Source organism: Rutilus rutilus, assembly GCF_951802725.1.
Source record: "Rutilus rutilus genome assembly, chromosome: 13".
NCBI classification, from domain to species: Eukaryota; Metazoa; Chordata; class Actinopteri; order Cypriniformes; family Leuciscidae; genus Rutilus; species Rutilus rutilus.
This window is the reverse complement of record NC_140218.1, coordinates 40,407,849-40,430,366: the sequence shown is the minus strand read 5'-3', so window position 1 is coordinate 40,430,366 and position 22,518 is coordinate 40,407,849. Positions and strand designations below refer to the sequence as shown.

General features: G+C 41.1%; 1 long non-coding RNA gene across 1 annotated transcript; it reads left to right on the top strand.

Moving 5' to 3' along the window:
* The first annotated feature begins 16,211 nt into the window (after window positions 1-16,211).
* LOC311302322 lies at window positions 16,212-22,518 on the top strand. The gene is made up of 3 exons (XR_014629557.1): window positions 16,212-19,644; window positions 21,638-21,658; window positions 22,269-22,518. It is a non-coding gene; the product is annotated as an uncharacterized lncRNA (long non-coding RNA).

Below are 22,518 nucleotides of genomic sequence, written 5' to 3'. Positions count from 1 at the left end.
TATGTAGCTATAGGTTCAGGCTACATATCCAACAAAATCCAAATCTGCACTTTTCACTGTACCAATTTTTTTCTTTTCTTTTTTTTTTTATGAACCATTAACCCTATACATTTTTATAATGCAAACGGAGCCCCTGTGTGCCCCATACAACATCTAGTCATAGTTTTTACAAACAATATGATTACAACAGTGTGATCAGAACATCCAGTGTTCATTATTGTGTGGGCTTTCATGGCTTTGCTTAAACAGTTAGGCCACCAATAAATAAAGTTTGTTTTAGTTTATAAAGTTGTAAAAAAATGTTTTACTTTAGAAAGCCTTTATTAACACCCCAGAGCCATGTGGGTTGCTTTAATGATGGATGGAGGATTCACTTTTTTTGGGCTTCAACTAACCAAACTCCATATTGACCACAACTTGCCAGTCACCACAATTATAATGATTGGAAGAGGCAGACCATTTTTATATAACTCCAATTCTGTTCATCTGAAAGGTGAAAAAAATGAATACACCAATAATTTTGATTTTTGGGTGACCTATCCCTTAAAGCTAATGAGAGAAAAAGAAACTTATTTAGAAAATAAAAGCCAGCCACCTAGGATTTAATGTTATAAAAAGAAATGCTCATGTACCAATTGCTTATGGAGGTCAGGAGTACTCCGCAGATTGCCCTCCATGTTCTGTAGAGAAGTGAGATCTTTGAGAGGCAACAAATTTCGATCTAGGCCTATCTCTGTCTCCTGACTTGATTGCATACACTGGAGGGTCTTCATGATAATTCGCATTTGGTCCATAAGCATCTCCTGTTTTGTTAATACATTACGAAGAAGAACTAAGAGGAAAAAAAGAGAAAGACAGACAGAATTGTTTTGTTTTTTTTGTCCAAATTTGACTTGCCACACACCTATAGAAAACATAAAATGTCTATATTTAAACAAAATTTTAATTCAGAAACCTATAAATTGCAATTATATACCAAAACACTATTGGTGTTGACATTATTTAATAAGTATAAAAACAACATTACACATGCATTCACATGGGACACAGCAAGCAGGGAGCACTAAATAGCTATCAGTTTTATAGAGGAAGTGTTTTGTGCAGATGACTGAGAGCATGCACAGATTAGGGATGGACATTTTTGGCAATTTCGATTATCGATAGGTTTCAAAATCGAGTACTCAGGGGGAGGGGCTTGTTCAGGGGAGGGGCTTGTTCAGGGGAGGGGCTTGTTCAGGGGAGGGGCAATGCCGTAATGGAGATAATAAAAATCTGTTATGAAAATGAATGTTAAATAGAAAAATATGACACGCACACATGTCTATCAAACATGAACACATGATTATAACAGTTAGATTATGATTATGATGCAGAAATGTTATTAAAAAAGAAGCATCTAAAAAAGAATAGCTGCCTGAGGTAAAGCTGACTTTATGCCAATAAACTGAAACCCGTTCTATGACACTTCCTATGATATTAATCAGATAATAACAACTTGGATACATAACATTGACATTAACATTACAACTTGTATCTGTACAAAAGGATGCATATGCCAGTGAAATAAGTTATGCACTAGCGAGAGAGAGTGAGAGATGCAAGAGAGAGAGAGAGAGCAATATGACCGCCTCAAATAACTCAATCATTGTCGAGCATTACACTTGAGCATGAAACTAAACATGTAATATTCAGTGCATTCAGCATGTTAATAAATGTTAATATCCCAATGCATCCTATAATAGATTAATTAGATGTAGCCAACCCAGACATCACTATGTGACTTCGAAGCCATGCATTGCTTTCTTCTCACGTCTATACTTTGAACCTCATGCTGTTGCAAGCTAAACAATAAGAGCTATGGTGCCACCCAAAGTGTTGCTGTAACTAATCAGAATTTTTTTCCACTATCATCGTTTTCATGATTGATCATCGCTGTCACGGCCGAGTACTCGAGTACTCGATCGCTGTTGCACATCTCTAGCACAGATTGCGGAAAATCGCTGGCAATGTGAATTAACCAAAATCAGACGATCCTGAGGCTAATCCCATGACACACTATCAGTGCATTCTCTGTGTGAAAAGGGCTAAACACTAATATACTTACAAATTTGGTGACTGGATGTTTGCTCGATGTCCGTGGTCTGGTGTGGCTCAGGGAGCCTTGAAGGTTCGGAGTGCCTTTTTTTATGGATCTCTTTACTTTTGTGGGCTGGTCTTCTGACCTCAACGTTGGCTTGGCTTAAAAGGGTCTCAGTGCTTGATTTACTTGATGTACAACTCTCGGAGAGAACATTCCAGCCTGAGGATAACATAGCAATGCTGGTCTGCTGACTTGAGTGGATCTCAGGAGTGCTGTGGCAATCTGCATACAAGTCAGGAATGTAGCAACTTGGGAGAAGATTGGGACTCTTTTGGCCATGTGGACGAAGATGAGGACTGCTTTGGCCATGTGGGCTAACATCAGAACTTCTTTGGCCATGTGAATGAAGGTCAGGACTGCTTTGATCGCGTGAACGAAGGTCAGTTCTGCCTTGGCCACTAAGGTGGAGGTTGTCTACTGCAGGAGAAATCTGTTCCCTAGAGATCACTGGAGCATTAGGTAAGGCATACCTCCTGCAAAGTACAAAACATCTTAGTCCTTTAACAGCTGTGATAAAATGCACTGTAATTTAAAAAGGCTGATGCTTCTTACTTTTTTTTTGGACTTTGTTCCTTTAATGCCTTCCATCTCATCATTGCGGAGGTCAAGAGTACTGTGGAAGATCTTAGGGCAGTTTGGCTTTCCTGGGTCTAATTTGTTGGCATGTCTAGCAATTTTCGGAGCATCAGGTATAGAATACCTTCTGCTTAAAAGTACAAAATGTCTTAGTCATTTATCTGCTGTGATAAAATACATTATTATTATAAAAAGCAGAAGCTTCCTACCCTTTTCTTGATTTTGGTTCTTTCAGGTGCTCTTCCATCGCATTATCATCGTCGTCGTCTTCTCCAGGGAAAATAATGTCTTTGGGTCTAACATCACATTTATCAATTTCACGATAGGCTTTTATTTGTAAATGTGGTGCAAAACATTAAACAAACAAACCAAAACCAAATCTACATTCTTTTTCTTTGAAATGTAATTGGTGAGTCTCCTCCATCGGTCTGATCAATGTCTGTGTGATCAACAGCTAGAGGTAGTTTACGTCTAGCTTCCTTGTAGTCATCTGGAAAAACAGCATCACAAAAATAAATTGACAAAGTAAAACTGTGATTTTAACTATTACTTATTACTTTTAACTTATTACTTATAACTATTCAATTTGAAGAAAGTGGTGGCAAAACAACTCACGTGACGTGAAAATAATTCTGGCCTTATGGGGCTTCCAGTCATCTCCAGGACTCTCCTGTGATTTCACAGCTTTTGTTATATCTATCTTATTTGGAGGCCACATGCACTCTCCATTTTTAATCCAGACTGAAGGCACAACTTCAACCTCATTTGTCTTGTCAAAGACAACAATGTGAAACATCTAAAGAGACAAGAATGATATTCCTCAGCCAACTATTATACACAAGTGTCTTCAGAGTTATTTCTCTTGATGCAGGAGTGGAACAACAACAAATTTGTTTCGGAATGGCAACCTCACATACTTCTGCAGCTTCTTTCCAGTCATGAAACACTTGACATTTGTGGAGAGGTTGGAAGCCACATAAATTCCCAACTCTTTTGAATGAATAGGATATTTAAAGAAGTGTTCCACCTGTTTATATTCATTGCCCACAAGGTATACTGCACCTTTATCCTCAACAATGTTTTGGACTAAAACCAACTTATTGTCAATTCTGAAACAAGAATCTCTCTCATTGAGCTTCACAACTACATCATCAATCGCAAGAACTTTAAATTGATGAGCTTGTTGCGAGAAGCACTCTGGTACTGGCCCATCCGTATGTTCTTTATCCAATTTTTGAATTGCCTCTTCTACATCACAACTGTAGTTGCTATTTTCTATCTCTGACAATCTACGCATCACCTGAGTCAAAGGATTGCATGGCCCTCGTACCAGTTTTTTTAGTTTTCCTAAGAAATTTTCAAAGGGAAATCCTGATATTAGATCTAGATTGCCATGGATTTTGACATCTTCACTGAGGTGCACCAGGCCATGAATATTGTAAACCAAAAACTCTTCACCATAAAGCTGGCCAAAGTGTTCAACAAATGAACGCAACAGAGTATTTGCAAAGTCATTCATCTCCATACAAAATTCTGGACTTGCCAAAATGCACACAGCTACTGACAAAAGCATGAAGTTGTCATAGATCTGAGGCTGTAAAACACCATTCAGCACAACTGGACCAGTGTATAACAAAAATTGGCGTAGCTCTGTTGCTTTCCACCTACATTGATCTGCCAGTACCGGCCTTCGAGCAAACTCACTTGGAATGTAACTTCTCAGTGCAAGAAGTCTATCTGACACCATGGAAGCTTGAATGGATGATATGCGACAGTGCAAGGGACCGATGGTGCTGATCCACAAGTCTAAAAGACGCCGCATTACACCCAGACAAACCAAGTGCATGTAATCGTGAGGGAAACCAAGTGACCATGTCAATGCCAATGTCTGTAAGAGGTGAGTGCTGAATGTGGTGTTCTTCATCAGTTGCTTGCCTAAAACTCTCATCAGTTCTGCGCTTTGCATTCACCTCAGGAAATGTCATTCGATTTGATTTCCAGACACCTGTTTGGTGACACTTGTCACATCCATGATATGGATGTGTGTGACTTCACACCTCTGATGAAGGCTCGGGCAGGGGTATCGCACATAACAGAAACAACATTCAAAATCCCCATCCCTCAACCTTTTTAGCTCGTGAACCAGATCATGAAGATAATCAGCCAAAGAATTTGGCTTCGAAGTACCACAAAAGAGTCCAATCAACACTGGTGCCTTAGTGTGACTTTGCAGCAAACCAAGAATCGGCCAAAACTGTGTACTAGTACTCTTGAAGAGTGGTAGTCCATCAAAATTCAACTGTAGTTTGAAGACATGTTTGTCTGCCACAGTATGCCAAACGTTTTCAAGGATTTTCCTAAAAGAATTCAGAATTCCACAATAATGGAACACACCACCAGCTATACTGCTAATGTTGTATCTTGTTTTTGTTTTCAGCAACGTTCTTCCATCCTTAGGCAGAGAGGAATGATGGACTTTGAGAATGGTAAGAAGTGCTGACAAAGCAATTAATGAAATTCCAAATTCAATTGCCCAATCTACTAGTGAACACTGCAAATCTCTCTGACTACAAGGATCTCGAAGATCAGACTGGTCCTCAACAGAAGCTGCTGATTGATAAAACGTGATCGTAAAGGAGATTTACATTATTAGAAAATATTTTTTTATTTTGAATAAATGCAGTTATTTTTAATCTTTTATTCAGCAAATATATTAGGCAGCAGAACTGTTTCCAGCACTCATAATAAATCAGAATATTAGAATGATTTTTAAAGGATCATGTGATAGACTGGAGTAATGATCCTGAAAATTCAGCTTTGCATCACGAAATAAATGATAATTTAAAGTATAATAAATTGAAAACCAATTATTTTAAATTGTAATAATATATTAAAATATTAAATATAAAAAAAATGTTCTGTACTTTTGATCAAATAAATGCAGAAGAAACTTCTTTCAAAAACATTAAAAATAATAATGTTTTCAAACTTTTGGCCTGTACTGTATAGTTTTACAGAAATTTGTTTCAACCACAAATACCATAACATGCAACCCTAACTTGCATCATCTGCCAAAGATGATTACATTTAAGTGACATAGACAATGACTGACTTTTTGGACATGTTAGTTTATTGTATTTAAAACTGCGTTTAAACAATTGGCGTGCAAATTTTAATTAGAACAGTTTACTATAATTTCGATAGCATGTTCACACATCAAATAATTAAAGTTTACTTAAGTCCTTTTACGGACTTAATTAAACTTTAATGATACAAGTTTTCACTTACCAACTCTGCTGGCTTTTTCCCGGTTCAGTGCTTGACCGTTTCTGAAGTCTGTGCAAGACTGCAGCGCCCGCCCACTTTTTCGACGTACTGGTTCCGGGAGTATTTTCATTCACTTTTCCTCTTTGGAGATTTGTTGCTTTAAACCAGGGGTGTCAAACTCATTTTCACTGAGGGCCACTTCAGCATTATGGCTGCCCTCAAAGGGCCGGTTGTAACTGTAAGACTTTTAAAATGTTAATATATTGTCTCTTTATTTCATTATTACTTATTTAAGTTACAAATATTGTATATGCATTTGCAGGGGTGTTTCTAGGTTTTAAAAACATCAGGGGATCATCCCGAAACATCAGGCGCTGGGTAATAATGATTTGATATACAGAGAATAATGTATATTGTATATATGCAGGGGCAAACTGGCTCAAAAATTCAGCCCTGGCACTGTAGCCACACCAGCACACATTACCACACAGTCATGCGTATTCAAATGTGAGGTAGTTAGGGGGGTTCGGGGACATAATAAAATTTGATAATATTTATCAAATTTATCTCCCCCGGTAAAATTTGGATTTCTTGGACCTACATGTGCATTTTAAGGTGTTTAAAGGCCAAAAAATGTGGATAACAATAGCTTTAAAAGCATGTCAATGGGCAGTAGCATATATTATTTAAGATAACAGATTCTTAAAAATGAGAATGAGGATAAATGTTGCAATGAATGATCCACACTACAAAATGGAAATGCAGAATGTTTCTGCTTATTGTTGACAATACACAATCACATATTCCAAACAGGAATGGCCTTAAATGAGAAATCTTTCAAGGATTATTTTGCATAGATGTTACATTTCAGTCAAAAACCAGTGCAATCTTTTTGTGTTCAGAGGCAAATGAGCAATTTATATTAGCATTAAAGATAGGTTTCAGCAACTTGTTTCTCTCCTGAGTTAATCAATGTTTTTGGCACTAATCAGTTTAAAGTTCAATTGTTCACTCATAAAGACATAAAGTCACTTGTCGCCACCTACTGGCTTAATGATGCAAGTGGCGCAAACACAGAAAAGCGGAGTGATACAAATGGTGAAAAGGCTAATACTGGTACCTATATTACAATAATATAAAATATCAATATATTATTCTTCAATCAGTTCTATGCAGCAGAATCAGATTTAACAGATTTATTTTTTGACCAATTATAAAAAAATAAAGTATAGTCCTACAAAGCAATTTTTATCAGAGCATGAGCAGAGCAGGGAGGGGACCAGTGAACGAGAGGGTCGTGATTCATGTAATTTTACCAGTGTTGCCCACTATTGCTGGGTTTCTTTGTGCTGCTATTGCAAAAAGAAACAAGTCCAGAGAAATTTCATGTCGGCACATTTTTTTAGCGGACTTTGCCTTTCCGGTGAGCGTGAGCAGAGCTCGCAACACAAACACACACACACACACACACACACACACACACACACACACACACACACGGAGGTTGCTTGCTGAACATTGAGCAGAACGCGCTGTGAACACGGAGCGGAGAGCACAGCGCACACACACAGCGGAACGTGCTTCGAAGTTATGCATCTTCGGAAGCGGACTCGCACGCAAAGTCATAAAACACGCTGAGCCAGAGTCAAACCATCACCGAACACGGAGGGGTGCGGCGGCTTTTTAGTATCTTTCGGCCAAAAACCGAAAATGTTCTTTTCGGCAGCCTAAATTTAGTTGCATCCCTAATTTTAAGACACCCATATGCTCTCGCGGGCCATATAAAATAATGTGGCGGGCCGGAATAGGCCCGCGGGCCTTGAGTTTGACACATCTGCTTTAAAGCGTTATAAGCCATGAATCATAACAACAAGCTAAAACTTAAACACAACGTGTACAATATTCGATCCGAAATAAAAAATATTTGAAAATTTGTAAAAAATACAAAAGTATGAGACTATGTGTTGAAGGGAGTGGATTGGAATCCACTGCTGCTTCAATGTATATGTAATGAGTGATTATAATCAAGGTATTAATCAATATTTTTCCTTCTAAATATCAAATGAGTTGAATGACTTCTCTGGAGATTTTACTTTGTTATAGAAGTTACCAGTGTGATTACTGAAATGTTCTTTTCATGTATTCATTAATGTCAGTATTTGATATTTGAATGCAGTAACATTGCTTGTCTATTTATCCCAGCTTCCAGAAATTAAATAGGGACTGGTTTTGTGTTTGAGAAAGGTCTTCAACATGTTAAAACACATAGGGGTCATTTAAGTCTATAGTTTAAGGTGCCATTTGTCAGTTAAAGCCTATAGTTTCCATTTAGACTAAAGTGTCCTATTCTGAGAGAAAGAACTTGTTATCTTGATGTTTTGAGACGAGACTCCTGTTTATAGTTAGAGCCTGGCCAAATCCAGCCTTGGAAAAGCTGTGTGCCGGGTGTGTGTGTGTTAGTCTTCTTCCTTACAGGTTAAGGAACCACTGGCATTGTTGGAGATTGACTGAGCTGTTGTTCGAGACATGCTGGCACCCAGCAACCCAAATTTGCGACCTGGAAGGTCACGACGTGCCTAACTTCAGGGTCCGAGTGTCAGCTGCATAATCTATGGAGATATGCTTCTGTCTATCTGTATATGTGTGGAAAATTACTATGTTTATCAATTTCTTGGCCAATAAGAATCATTCAGCCTGTAAGCAATGACGTAGCTTAGACCTTGGAAATGGTATAACTGCTGTGATCTGTGTAACTGTAAGCGGGGCGGCCTACGAACTCCTGTGTGAGTCTTGAAGCTGACTTCTGCTGATGAAACTGCAAACTATCTTCAGTAAAACTTTTCTTCAATTTTTTATAATTCTGACTCCGGGTCTTCTTTTCAAACATCTGGTCCTTGGGTCCTAAACTGTTAACCCCTAACAGTGTGTTAAAGCCAACTGGGTAAATAAAACTACAATCCCATGAAGCACTGCATTTGATAATTGCGCCTTTCGGCCAATTTTGCTCTGATAGGTCAGCTTCGCATTTCCGGGGTTTTGAAATCCTGATTGGCGCGAGTTGGGCTAACTGATGATTCTAATCCACTGATTCATGCGGATGCTGTGTTTCTAGAAATATCTGTCATAAATGGCAACACGTTTCTATAATTTCTCAAATATATTTAATCACTTTCAATCACATATATGTTCAATTTGTGATCATCTTAATTAACCAACTGGTAACAGAAATTATCATAGAGTAACTAGAAATGTGCAACAGCAACAACACGTCCATTGTTTCTGTTGCACAAGTTACTCTGATACGACTGTGATTAAATAATGTGTGGTGTTGAAATTAAATTATGTTTTATAGTTTCATTTTAATCTGTCAGGATTTGGTATAATATTGAATGCAGGATTTAATCATATATCTCATAGAAATAACAGTGGAAAAATGTTAAATTATGAAAAGTCCACTGGTGTACAGTACATGGCATAACAAATTGTGGTCTAAGTAGTTATTTAGCAATGTGCAGGAACTGAAATAATTCTAATAATTAAATATTTATTGTTGCCTGGATTAACTTGAAGGCATTAGACCCAGGATGTAAACAGGAAGATGAAAATATCTTTGTGTATTAAAACACTGGAATTTTTATCAAAAATATTTGAAATGGATTTTAAATGTGGGTCAAGATCGGCTATACTTATGTGTCCCACATATCTATATTTGACATCTGGCCCATGTCTTGGGTGCCGTTTTTAAACCCAGTGCCATCTCTACCAAACCCGGGCCATGTTTGGTCCACATGCTGTATGCCAGTTCCGGATGAATGCCAGCTGGTGCCAGACGCATGCCAAATCTGGGCCAAATTTGTTTACTGAGTAGTACATAAAGTCAAATAAAATGTCCTGAAACCTAATCATGTATTGTTTAAGTGGATAGGGCTACATCAAACTGTAAACTGAATGAGAATATGAAAGCAGTGAATGCAAAACATTGTTTGAAGTCAGTCATATATAATATCAGGATATACTATTCTACAATATAAGATATAATATCATACATCATATAATCGCCTGTCATATATGAAGCATGAATATAATTTTACATATAAACACACATAATTAAATATACAACATGAGCTTATGTTATGCATTTTAAAAATATATTTTAAAAATGTATTTCAATATATTTTACAGTGTTTCACATATATGTGAATATATTACCTTTCTGTATGGGAAAACATTGGGATTTTACTCAAAAATATTTGAAAAGGATTTTAAATGTGGCTGAAGATCGGCCATACATATATGGCCCACATATCTATATTTGACATCTGGGCCAAATACTCCATGTTACGATATTAAAGTGTCTAGGAAATATACATAACATTAAGGATATTAAAACACCACTGGTGTGTGGAATGTGGTGGAAGGAAACATGACAGACAACTTCTGAGAGAGAAATTTGACTGGAGTTTTATTTTACAACAAGCCGTAGCCACTGAATCCAGTCAAAACAATTATATGTCTGTGGGCTATGTACAATGATAAATAAAATAAAAAGGAAAATGGGAAAGAACTTAAGTGGCGCCAAAGGAAATAACAAAACATAACAAAACAATCCTTAACTAATCCCTAAACCTAACCAAAGAAAAATGCAGAAAACAAACCGAAATCTTCGCGCATCCGGCGCCTAAATAACCTGACTAATAATAAAAATACAAGGGTTGGCGCTCACCTCTTACCTGGTGTGTATATACACAAAAGCAGCTACGGGCAGAATGTATATCGCGATATACTGACCTGATGTTCCTTCCCAAAATAGCTTTGCAGCTGAAAACTCTCGTTATATTCTCATATAGTGATACACACGTAATACGAATAAGTTACTAAATATAAATATAATCACTAAAGCACATAGCACACTTCTCCAGGTAGATTAGATTAAACAGACAAAACTCTCAAGGAGTACACAAAAACTCAGCACGCCGCATAACAGCTTGCTGCCACAAGAGAGGGAGAGAGAGAAGTGAATGAACCCGCCATCTCTCTTAAACCAGCTGGACTGCCTCTGATTGGTTCTGGTGCTCCGCCCTAAGGATAACTGACAGATGAGTCAGCCAGTCACAGCGACCTAGAGGCGGGCACAAACAGAAAGAAAACTCAATGAACGCACAACACACGTGTAGTGCATCAGCGAGCGAAAACATCATTCCCACGCCAGCGAAACGCACGTGGAACGTAACACCCTCCCCCTTAAGAACCAACTATATGTAGAAAAAAAAAACTAACATATAGTTGTTCAAACGAATGTACTCAGACGCCGCAACAGGCAACTCTAGACAGTGCATCCGCGATCACGTTTTCTGCGCCTTTCTTATGTTTGATAATTAAGTTGTATCCCTGCATAATCAGAGACCAGCGCATCAAACGTTGATTCTGATTATACATGCGAGACAAGAAAACCAATGGATTGTGATCGGTAAACACTGTAACTGGGCTAATACTCGATCCAACATACACATCGAAATGTTGAAGGGCCATCAGCAACGCTAATGCCTCCTTCTCGATCGTCGAGTAGTTTAACTGGTGTTTGTTGAACTTGCGAGAGAAATAACAGACGGGATGGTCAATACCATCTTTATCTCCTTGAATTAGCACAGCCCCAGCACCCACATAACTCGCATCCACATCGAGTTTGAAAGCAGAATCAAAGTCTGGAGCGGCTAAAACAGGTGCATTACACAAAAGATCTTTAACCGAGTTAAAAGCATGCTGACATTCAGCAGACCACAGAAACTTTCGAGACGGACTGAGGAGTGAAGTTAACGGCTGTGCAATTGTCGAAAAGTTTCTACAGAAACTGCGATAATAGCCGGCCATCCCTAGAAAACGACGAAGTTCTCGACGGGTGGTTGGAGCAGGGAATTCGGATATCGCAGTGACTTTCGCTTCGATTGGGCGTACTTGCCCCTGACCCACTTCCTTCCCCAGATACGTGATTGTAGCCTGACCGAATTCACATTTAGCTAAGTTCAAGGTCAACGAAGCTTCCTCTAATCGCTCGAAAACAGTTCTCAATAAAGAGATGTGCTCTGACCAGTCGGACGAGTAAACTACCAAATCATCAAGATATGCGTTACACTTAGGCACCCCGGACAACACAAGATTTACGAGTCGTTGAAAAGTAGCCGGTGCGTTACGCATGCCGAAAGCCATCACAGAGTATTGCATGAAACTGTCGGGTGTCACGAAGGCGGAGATGTTAGAAGCACGAGCCGTAAGCGGTACCTGCCAGTACCCTTTTAATAAATCTAGTTTACTGACATAACGAGCCGAACCGATGTTGTCAATGCAATCTTCCATACGCGGCAATGGAAAGCAATCTGGTACGGTTAAGGAATTAACCTTACGATAGTCAGTACAAAACCGAACAGTGCCGTCGCTCTTTGGTACCAGTAAACACGGAGAACTCCAGGGACTGCAACTGGCTTGAGCCAACCCATGCTCTAACAAATACTCAACCTCTTTCCGCATAAGGTCTCTCTTCACTGAATTCATGCGGTACGCATGTTGCTTGATCGGAACAGCATCACCCACATTAATATCATGCTCTAAAACTGTGGTGCGAGAAGGTACATCATTCAATAAAGCAGGAAATTCATTGATTAGCTGCACAATATCACATCCTTGTTGTTCAGTTAAATTCGATATAAAAGGTGTAAGGTCAGACATTACCTCAGAGTTCTTAAGTCGTGCACATTGCTGGTGAGTATGACGTATAATTACTCCATCCTCGGGATCAGCAAGTTCAGCGGCAGCGCATGCTACCGAGACAGAAGCAGGAGATGACATAGGAACAGCAGTTTCCTCTGCCGGCGAAACATCAGGCTGGACAGCTCCTCTGCAATAAAAGGTCTTTAGCATGTTCACGTGACACACACGAGTCTTTCGTTTTCTATCGGGGGTTCCGATTACGTAGTCTGTATTACTAATTTTTCTGACCACCTCATATGGTCCAGAAAACCGTGCTGATAACGCGGAGCCTACCATAGGCAGCAATACCAACACTTTGTCGCCCTTGTTAAAGGAACGTTGTACAGACTTACGATCAAAAAGACATTTCATTTTTCTCTGCGCAACTTCGAGTGACTCTTTTGCCACCGAACAAGCCTTATGTAATCGTTCACGGAACTTGCTCACATAATCCAACACATTCAGTGATGGGCTAGACTCAAAAGTCATCAGGTCCTCCTTAAGCATCTTCAAGGGTCCTCTGACAGTGTGTCCAAAAACTAACTCAGCAGGGCTAAATCCAAGACTCTCTTGAACTGCTTCTCTGATCGCGAATAGGAGCAACGGTACACCCTCATCCCATTCCTTATTTGTCTCCATACAATACTTTCTGAGCATTGACTTAAACGTTTGATGAAAACGTTCGAGCGCCCCCTGGCTTTCAGCGTGATAAGCGCTTGCAATCCGATGAGTTATGTTTAAACTGGATAGTACTTGAGTAAAAATCTTCGAAAGAAAATTAGTGCCCTGATCTGATTGCACAACTTTGGGTAAACCAAACGTAGAAAAGAATTTCACCAAAGCTCTAGTTACAACAGGTGCTGTAATTTTTCTCAAAGGAATTGCCTCAGGAAATCTGGTTGCAGTGCACATTATAGTCAACAGAAACTGGTTACCGGTCTTAGATTTAGGCAGAGGCCCAACACAGTCAACAATAACGTGTTCGAACGGTTCTCCTATCACTGGAATAGGCACGAGTGGAGCACTGGGAATTACCTGGTTCGGTTTGCCAGTGATCTGACAGATGCGACAGGTACGACAGAAATGTGTAACATCAGTTTTTAATCGAGGCCAAAAGAAATGTCTTAAAACTCTATAATAAGTTTTCTTGATTCCTCAATGTCCTGACAGATCGTGATCGTGAGCTAGAGATAGAACTTGCTGTCTGTAACAGGTTGGAACCACAATCTGATAAACATTAGTCCATTCAGCCTCATCAGAAACATCAGAGCACCACTTACGCATCAGTAAACCATTCTCAATAAAATAAGCAGTCTTCCTCTCTCGTGCCTTCTCCCGTGATACAGCAGCGGCAATGCAATTTTGTAAACTCTCATCCTCATGCTGAGCAGCAATAACTCTCTCGCGCGTCACACGCGGCTTTACATCAGAAGTGTTTAAAACAGGCACATTTTTAACAGTCTTATTCTCATCGGGTAACGCGTCACTAATAAAAACAGGTGCAATAAAAGATGTAGCTAAATCTTCAGCATCCGTCTTACGAGACTGTGCTCGTGTGACTACACAGACTGAAAAAGTTTCAGGAAAAGACTTTGCCAGTTCATCAGGCTGGTCCGACACAACAGGATTATTAAATACCTCCAGCAATGGCATGACTTTCCCACCGGCTAAATCATTGCCCAAAATGAACTGTACTCCACATACAGGCAAACTCTCACGAACAGCTACCTTCACAAAACCTGTACACAGTTCTGACTCTAGATGAATCTGGTGCAACGGGACTTGAACAAGACCCATCTCTATGCCCTGCACTAGGACATGACTGCCACAAAAAGTTTGATCAGAAAACGGCAGTACATCAGCACAAATAAATGACTGCATTGCCCCAGTGTCACGGAGTAGTTTCACGGGTATTTGCTCCTCCGAGTTTCCTGTAACAGAAATTAACCCTTCCAGCAAAAACGGTGCATAGCTGGAATCAGGTTTATCATTTCGCTCAGTTTCAACAGAATCAACCAACTTTACAAAGCCAGCGCTTTTAGGCACAGAATTCGATTGTTTTCGTTTTAACACAAAGCACTCTGCAATCAAATGACCGGGTTTGTGACAATAAAAACATTCACGATCCTCTTTCGATTTCACAGTAGCAGTTTTCGGACGTGATGAATTATTCGAACTCACTTGAAATGGCGTAGCTCTCTCAGAACGTGCAGGAATAAAAACATTTTTATGTGTCAATGTAAATTCGTCTGCAAGGACAGAAGCTTGTGATACCGATGTCACTTTCTGTTCGTTTAAATAAAGGGCAACACGCTCAGGTAAACAATTCTTGAATTCTTCTAAAAGAATTAATTCTCGAATGTCTTTAAAATCATTTACCTTACTCGAAGTGCACCATTTGTCAAACAAGACGCTTTTCTCCCTCACAAATTCAACGAATGACTGATTAGAATTCTTCCGATGACTTCTAAACCGTTGCCTGTAGGCTTCAGGTACAAGCTCGTAAGCACGCAATATTGCAGCCTTCACTGCTTCATAAGTCACGCTATCCTCTAAAGATAATGTAGCACAAACATCTTGAGCTTTACCAGTTAGTTTGCACTGTAACAACAACGACCAGACCTCTTTAGGCCACTGAAGTGTGGACGCAATTCGCTCAAATACATTAAAATACGAGTCAACCTCTGTTTCTCGGAATTGTGGTACGAGAGAGATGTGTTTGCTAACCTCAAAAGTGTTCCCTGTCGAGCCAGCATCTGCAAACCTCGAGTGCATGGGTGGTATAACCGGGGCCGGTGTTCTTTTAGCTGCTATCTCAAGTTCACGCAGCTTAATCTGTGTGTCCGCTTCAATTTCAAGTCTGCGAATTTCAAGTCGGAACTTCATATCTGCTTCCAGCCGACGACTTTCTGCACGTTCGCGTGCCTCTACCTGCACTCGCGCTAAGCGAACTTTTAGTCGCGCACCACTTCCAGACCCATCCGAGCCTGGAGAAAAAGGATCGGAGGGCGGCAAAACAGCCTTGGCTTCGGAGACCTCCTCCTCAGCAGTTTCGCTCCGCTCCTCCTCACCAAAGCGACCGTCAGCTTCAGCGGCAACTTCACCGACACCTGCAGACAGCGTTAGAACACCTAATTGCACCAACCCCAAAGATACAGCAGACCTAATCTCTAACTTACGCAACTGTTTCGAGACAGCGATTTTGTAATGAGCAGCGATATACAACAGATCCTCTTTTCTACATTTACAAAGCTTTTCCACTGAGGGTGAACCTACGAAAGCATCTAAATCAAAATCAGCCATGCTTGTTCCTATCAAAATTATTAACCAAATCCCAAAACAGCCCATCCGCTAATCACTACCTTGCGAGCACTAATACTCTACAGAAAAAAAAACTGAACACGGTCTTTCCACCACTCACACCAGCAGTAATCAATATCTCGGGAAAAATATGCATATTAATGTAAGCTTAGCGTTAAGTTCTGCCAGGAAGACTCAATCAGCGCGTTATGAATTAACTCACTTCTAACCAATCATGTGTTAACACTCTCAGTATAAAAGAATGGTACTTACATCCGTCTGAGTTCGCAGATACTGACGGCGCCAATTACGCTTCCATTCAGTTTGCAGAAACCGACGCCGGCGTTCACTCACTCACTCGCGTTTCGGTTCCAACTATAACAACACAAGTCTTATCTTTGATTAGATCTCAGCAATTTTCGCGGTGCGCGAGTGCGACAAACTTGTGTAGGAAACAAGCGCGTGGCAGCTTGAAATCTCATGAGAGACGATCTCCACACAGGCTTTTTCAAGTTCAAGTTCCACTTTCAAGGTTTTACGTTGGTAGGCGCTTTCAGCCGCCACTGTTTTGTCCCCACTAATATGATTAAACTTCATTCAGGTATGTATATTAACTTGCTACTCTACTGTTCCCTTCATCAGCGGTAAAGTTCATATGGCGACTGTGGTGACGTGGTAGGTTTCTCTATTTTCAGCGTCGTTGATTCCACGCATTAATGGGCAGTTGCAAAATACTAACAACTGGATTGTTGAATAAAATTAAAACAAGCTTAAGAGCAACTAAGATATTAAATCTGCTTTTTATGCATAGCCTACTATGCCTTATATTACAGCTCGCGCTTCTCATCTGCTCACTCGCCATAGTGAGAATGCCTTCCATCTTAAAGGAGCAGTAGGCCTACCTATTCATACTTGTTTTACGCTCTTCTCTGAATTCGTTATTGTTCGGTATTTATGGAGATGTTTTTTCAATCACTTCCCCATCCAGACTTGGCACCTGGATGATTGCAGACTTCAACGCAAAAAAAAAAAAAAAAAGTGAAAATGATAGGCTACATATTAATATATGACCATATCATAAAGAAAGAAGCTGACCATAAAGAAAGAAGCTGACCTTAAAGAAACCAGTTGGTCATTGGACGTTATACATGCCGTAGTAGACATGGCTATGAAGGGTATATGTTGGGCTTATATGGGTATGTTGCAGGAGTATATCATACAAGTAAATGATACATTTACAGTGCTGATAATTCTTTAAAACTGTTCCACACTCTAGATATACATTTTTCTTCATATCATCAAGATCTTTTAATACTTACATTTAAGTTCATCAGTAACAGAAATATGGTACAATCGCTGTAACACAAATGTTCTCAGCGACTACTCGAATCCACCATATGTGTCATAGAAATATTTACGTAATAGGTATTTGATATTAAATGTACAAAGGCAGACAAAGGATGCTCAGGCAAAGGTCACAGACTTTGTCAAAATGTGATTACACAGTAGATCTAATAGTATGTTTAAATTATATCATTCAAACCGTTAAAAAAAAAAAAAAAAAAAAAAAAGTCAAGTCTCAAGTGATATTATTTACTCATCTGTTTGATTTAAATGTTCACGGATTTTTCTTTTAAATGTTCACGGATTTTTCTTTTAAAAGGACTCTCTTGGTTGCCACGGCCAGCGATCTCTCAGCCATGAATACAATTTCACTCATACAAGAGCTCCTCGAGAGTAATGTCAGGTGTATGCTGCGCAGCTGAGAAATAGATTCCACGCTCAAGTCAACAACAGAATATTAAGTGTGATTGAGGTTGTATCTTATCGGTATGCCGTCACCTTATTTCAGGTAAGTATTGCACTAAGATTTATAAGATTAAGATTTAGTGGTTAAAAAAAAAAAAAAAAAAAAAAAAAAAAATTTATCGAGCCTGCTCAGCCGCGTTCATTCGCGCTTTACAGAAATTGCCCTATAGTGGCTGCTAACATCCTTTTGGGTTCGTAGTGGCAGCAAAACTTATGTTGTATGTGCTAACGAAGGTCGGTTACATCACTAAGGCAGATCTTCTTGTTAAACGTTCATGCTATTCCTGAGATTTTTATCTGGCAATCAGTAGTCTCCAAATTCATGATTAAGGTCGCGTGAGCACATTCCTGACCACTGCAATGCTATAGCTACACACTTAGTCTTCAGGTGGCTCTGCCCTTCAGCAAACCCTTGTCCATCACCCTGCCTCCTCTAATATCGATCATTTAATTTAGTCGCTCTGCTCAATCCAGCTAGACCATATCACTGAAGGTGTGGCTCCCTACACCTTAAAAGCTTATATTTCTGCTTTTGTTTAAATTATTTGTTTAACATATGTTTAAACATATTTGTTTAAGTTTTGGTTTTCTTTTCAGATTCCTTTATTTCTCATCCTGATCACGGCCGGTCGTTCCTTCCTCGTCTACAGTTACGAAATCAATGTGTGGTGGGTCCCCAGTGTCCCCAGGGTGTTGTGAGGGGTTTGTCTTGGAATGTTCCAAAGTTATTTTCATCTACTATGCTGGAATTGTCATTGAGGGTGAGTAAAAGCGCAGGGTTTTTGTCTGTCCCTTTGGATGAAGTCTGACTGCTGCTCCCGGCACAGGGGGTGGAGTTTCAACAGCTCGTTTTGCAGCTTCCGATTACTCTCACAGACATTTTCAAAACTTTTAGCTTTATGTTCAAACCCAACTCAGACAAAGATGGAGAGACTCAGAAGCGTCAACATGTAGACACCATTTCTGGATGGTTAGTTGATGAATTATGTAGCTTTTGCGTAGTAATCTTTTAGTCATCCATTAACTCATTCTCTCGATATGCTATAAATCATTGCGGGAGCTGGAATTATGTAACTTTACGGATTGCGATGCCACTTATCCGGAAGGATGCCGCTCAGTCCCTTTCAGCGTTGTCGTAGTCCTTACAAAGCAATCTCTTTAAGTCTTCCATGCTTGACTTGTGCGTTGTAACTTTGCAGTTGTTGAAATGCTGTAACAGCAACATTACAGAAGTGGAATTCATTCAACCCCCCCTTTCTAATCACCTTCTATTCGAAATGGTCTTCTTTCTGTTTTCATATTCAGATTGTAGCCATGTTTTAACAGCATTCTTGGCTCATGCACCCAGGGGAATTTACTTCAGATCTAAACACTCCGATCTTGCTCTGTCTTTTTCTGTTTCACGTTCTTGCCTAATTGCTTTACTCTTTCTTAAGCTCTCCAAATAACTCCAGTTCTGTTATCACATTAACAAATTCTAAAATTAGCAATAAATTTGTCCCTTCTATCTATGATTAAATTCCTACAAATTCGCCCTAGATTCTCAGATCACTCCCCCTATTTTCCTACCTAACGAAGCATCTCTCTCTAAAGCCTGGTTCAGGACTGTCCTCAAAGCTACAGCTGTCTCCCTTCCAGCATACCGGTCATTCCTGCAGGATCGGGGCAGCCACTACAGCAGCCGAACGTGGCATTTCTACTTCAGCTATCAAGATGCTGGGCAGATGGTTTTCCTCTTTATGCAAGTTTTATGCAAGAAATAATTCTAAAATCATTCTGGAAGCTCAGCAAGCTCTTCAGTAACGATTCAGGTAAATCCTCATGCAAATACTGGTGGTGGTGTCATGTTGCAATTAATCTGCAATTAATCTGCACTGAAACTATAGCTCGCATCACTCGATAAGCGGATAATGCGGTCTGTCTCCATGTGGCTATTGCAGCCTCGTTTCGTGTGGTCTGTTTGGTCTTGTCTCTCGTCTATGTGTAGTCCATCACGGCCTTGTGGCTGTTTGTGGACTTGTCCTGAGTGGCTGTCTTAGCCGTGTTCTGTGTGGTTGTTCATGGCCGTGTAGCCTATTGTGGCCTGGTCCTTATGGCCCATCGTGGTCTCGTGGTCCATCGTGTCCTTGGTTTTGTGTGGCCTAGCGGCCTTGTCTTGTGAAACTTGTCTTGTGTGGCATTAGCGGCTGTTGTGGCTCCTAAGCGGTCTCGTCTCTGTGGTCTCCCATGGCCGTGTGGCCTACTGTGGCCTTGTCCCGCAAGGCCCATCGTGGTCTAGTGACCTCTAGAGGTCGTGGTTTCATGTGGCTTTATGGCCGTGTTTATGTTTAGCCTGTTTATGCGTGGCCTTTAGCGGCTTTGTGGCTTATTGCGGCCTTGTCCTATGTGTGGCCATTCGTGGTCTGTGGTCCATCGCGGCCTGCGTTCTGTGTGGTCTATCATGGCCGTGTGGCCTATTGTGGCCTTGTCCTAAGTGTGGCCCATCGCGGTCTGTGGTCCATCGCGGCCTCTGTTCTGTGTGGCTTAGTAGCCTTGTGTCTTAGGTTTTGTCTTTGTGTGGCATTAGCAGCCGTTGTGGCTCCTAAGCGGTCTCGTCTCTGTGGTCTCCCATGGCCATGTGGCCTACCGTGGCCTTGTCCTGCAAGGCCCATCGTGGTCTAGTGACCTCTAGAGGTCGTGGTTTCATGTGGCTTAATGGCCGTGTTTATGTTTAGCTTGTCTACGTGTGGCCTTTAGCGGCTCTGTGGCCTATTGCAGCCTTGTCCTATGTGTGGCCATTCGTGGTCCGTGGTCCATCGCGGCCTGCGTTCTGTGTGGTCTATCATGGCCGTGTGGCCTATCGTGGCCTTGTCCTGTGTGTGGCCCATCGTGGTCTGTGGTCCATCGAGGCCTTGGTTTTGTGTGGCTTAGTTGCCTTGTCTTATAGGCTTGTCTCTGTGTGGCATTAGCGGCCGTTGTGGCTCCTAAGCGGTCTCGTCTATGTGGTCTCCCATGGCTGTGTGGCCTACCGTGGCCTTGTCCTATATGTGGCTATTATGGCCTCGTGGCTCATCCAGGCCTTGGTTTTATGTGGTCCAATGGCCGTTCGGTCTATCGTGGCCTGTCCCGTGTGTGGTCTTTTGCATCTTATGGCCATCGTGGCCAGCTATATGTGGTCTATCATGGCCGTGTAGCCTGCATGGCTCGTCTGCATGTGCCCATCGAGGTTTGTTGGTCCATCGCGGCCTTATGTGTGGTCGAGCCGGCCTTGTGGTCAAGCATGACCTTGTGTTTATGTGCGGTCCATCGTGGCCTTGTGGTCAAGCATGACCTTGTGTTTATGTGCGGTCCATCGTGGCCTTGTGGTCAAGCATGACCTTGTGTTTATGTGCGGTCCATCGTGGCCTCGTGGTCAAGCATGACCTTGTGTTTATGTGCGGTCCATCGTGGCCTTGTGGTCAAGCATGACCTTGTGTTATGTGTGGTCCATCGTGGCCTCAATGGCTTTTATGTGCAGCCTATCAGGGTCAAGTGGTCCATCGCTGCTTCGTCTCTATGTGGTCATCACGACCTCGTGCTTTATAGCTATTATGTGTGGTCTTTGGACCTTGTCTTTATGTTGTCTATCACATCATGTCTATGCACAGCAAATTTGGTATTATGGTCCATTGAGGCCTTGTCTAAGTGGTCGTCATAATCAAGCAATATTATGGCTTTCATGTATGGTCTATCGTGACCTTGTCTTTATGCAGTTTATTTTTTAATATATTAAATAATTAAATAAAGCTTTTTCACGTTATTCTTAACGTTTCTTTCTCATTCCAGGAACTGCAGGATCCACGACTGGTGGGTACTCTTACTTACAGTTTCTTCGGGGGTGGGCTCCGTCCCGGCGGAGGTATTCCTCCACCTATCTTGGGGGTGGGTTCCGTCCCGGCGGAGGTGTTCCTCCGTCCGTCCCGGCGGAGGTGTTCCTCCGTCCCCCGGTGGAGGTGTTCCTCCACCTATCTTTGGGGGTCGGCTGCGCCCCTGCCTTCATCTTCAGGCGGGATTTGCAGATTCCGTTACCCTCGCATTGCTTGCTAAGGACGGGGCCTACGCCAAAGACTATGCTTGCTGAGCTATTAATAAATTTACTCTTGTTATATCATTTTATCTCCCGAGTCTTTCTGGTAGAAATGTAAGCTTAGCGTTAAGTTCTGCCAGGAAGACTCAATCAGCGCGTTATGAATTAACTCACTTCTAACCAATCATGTGTTAACACTCTCAGTATAAAAGAATGGTACTTACATCCGTCTGAGTTCGCAGATACTGACGGCGCCAATTACCTCCATCCTCCCCAACCACCTCCAAGATGGTCCCAGTATACAGTACTCTCACAGTACACAGTACTCTCACAGTATCCAGAACACTCTCAGTATAAAAGAATGGTACTTACATCCGTCTGAGTTCGCAGATACTGACGGCGCCAATTACCTCCATCCTCCCCAACCACCTCCAAGATGGTCCTTTCCCTCCATCCTCCCCACCACCACCAGGATGGTCCCTTCCTTTACCTCCAGGGGGTCGGCTGCGCCCCTGCCTTCATCTTCAGGCGGGATTTGCAGATTCCGTTACCCTCGCATTGCTTGCTAAGGACGGGGCCTACGCCAAAGACTATGCTTGCTGAGCTATTAATAAATTTACTCTTGTTATATCATTTTATC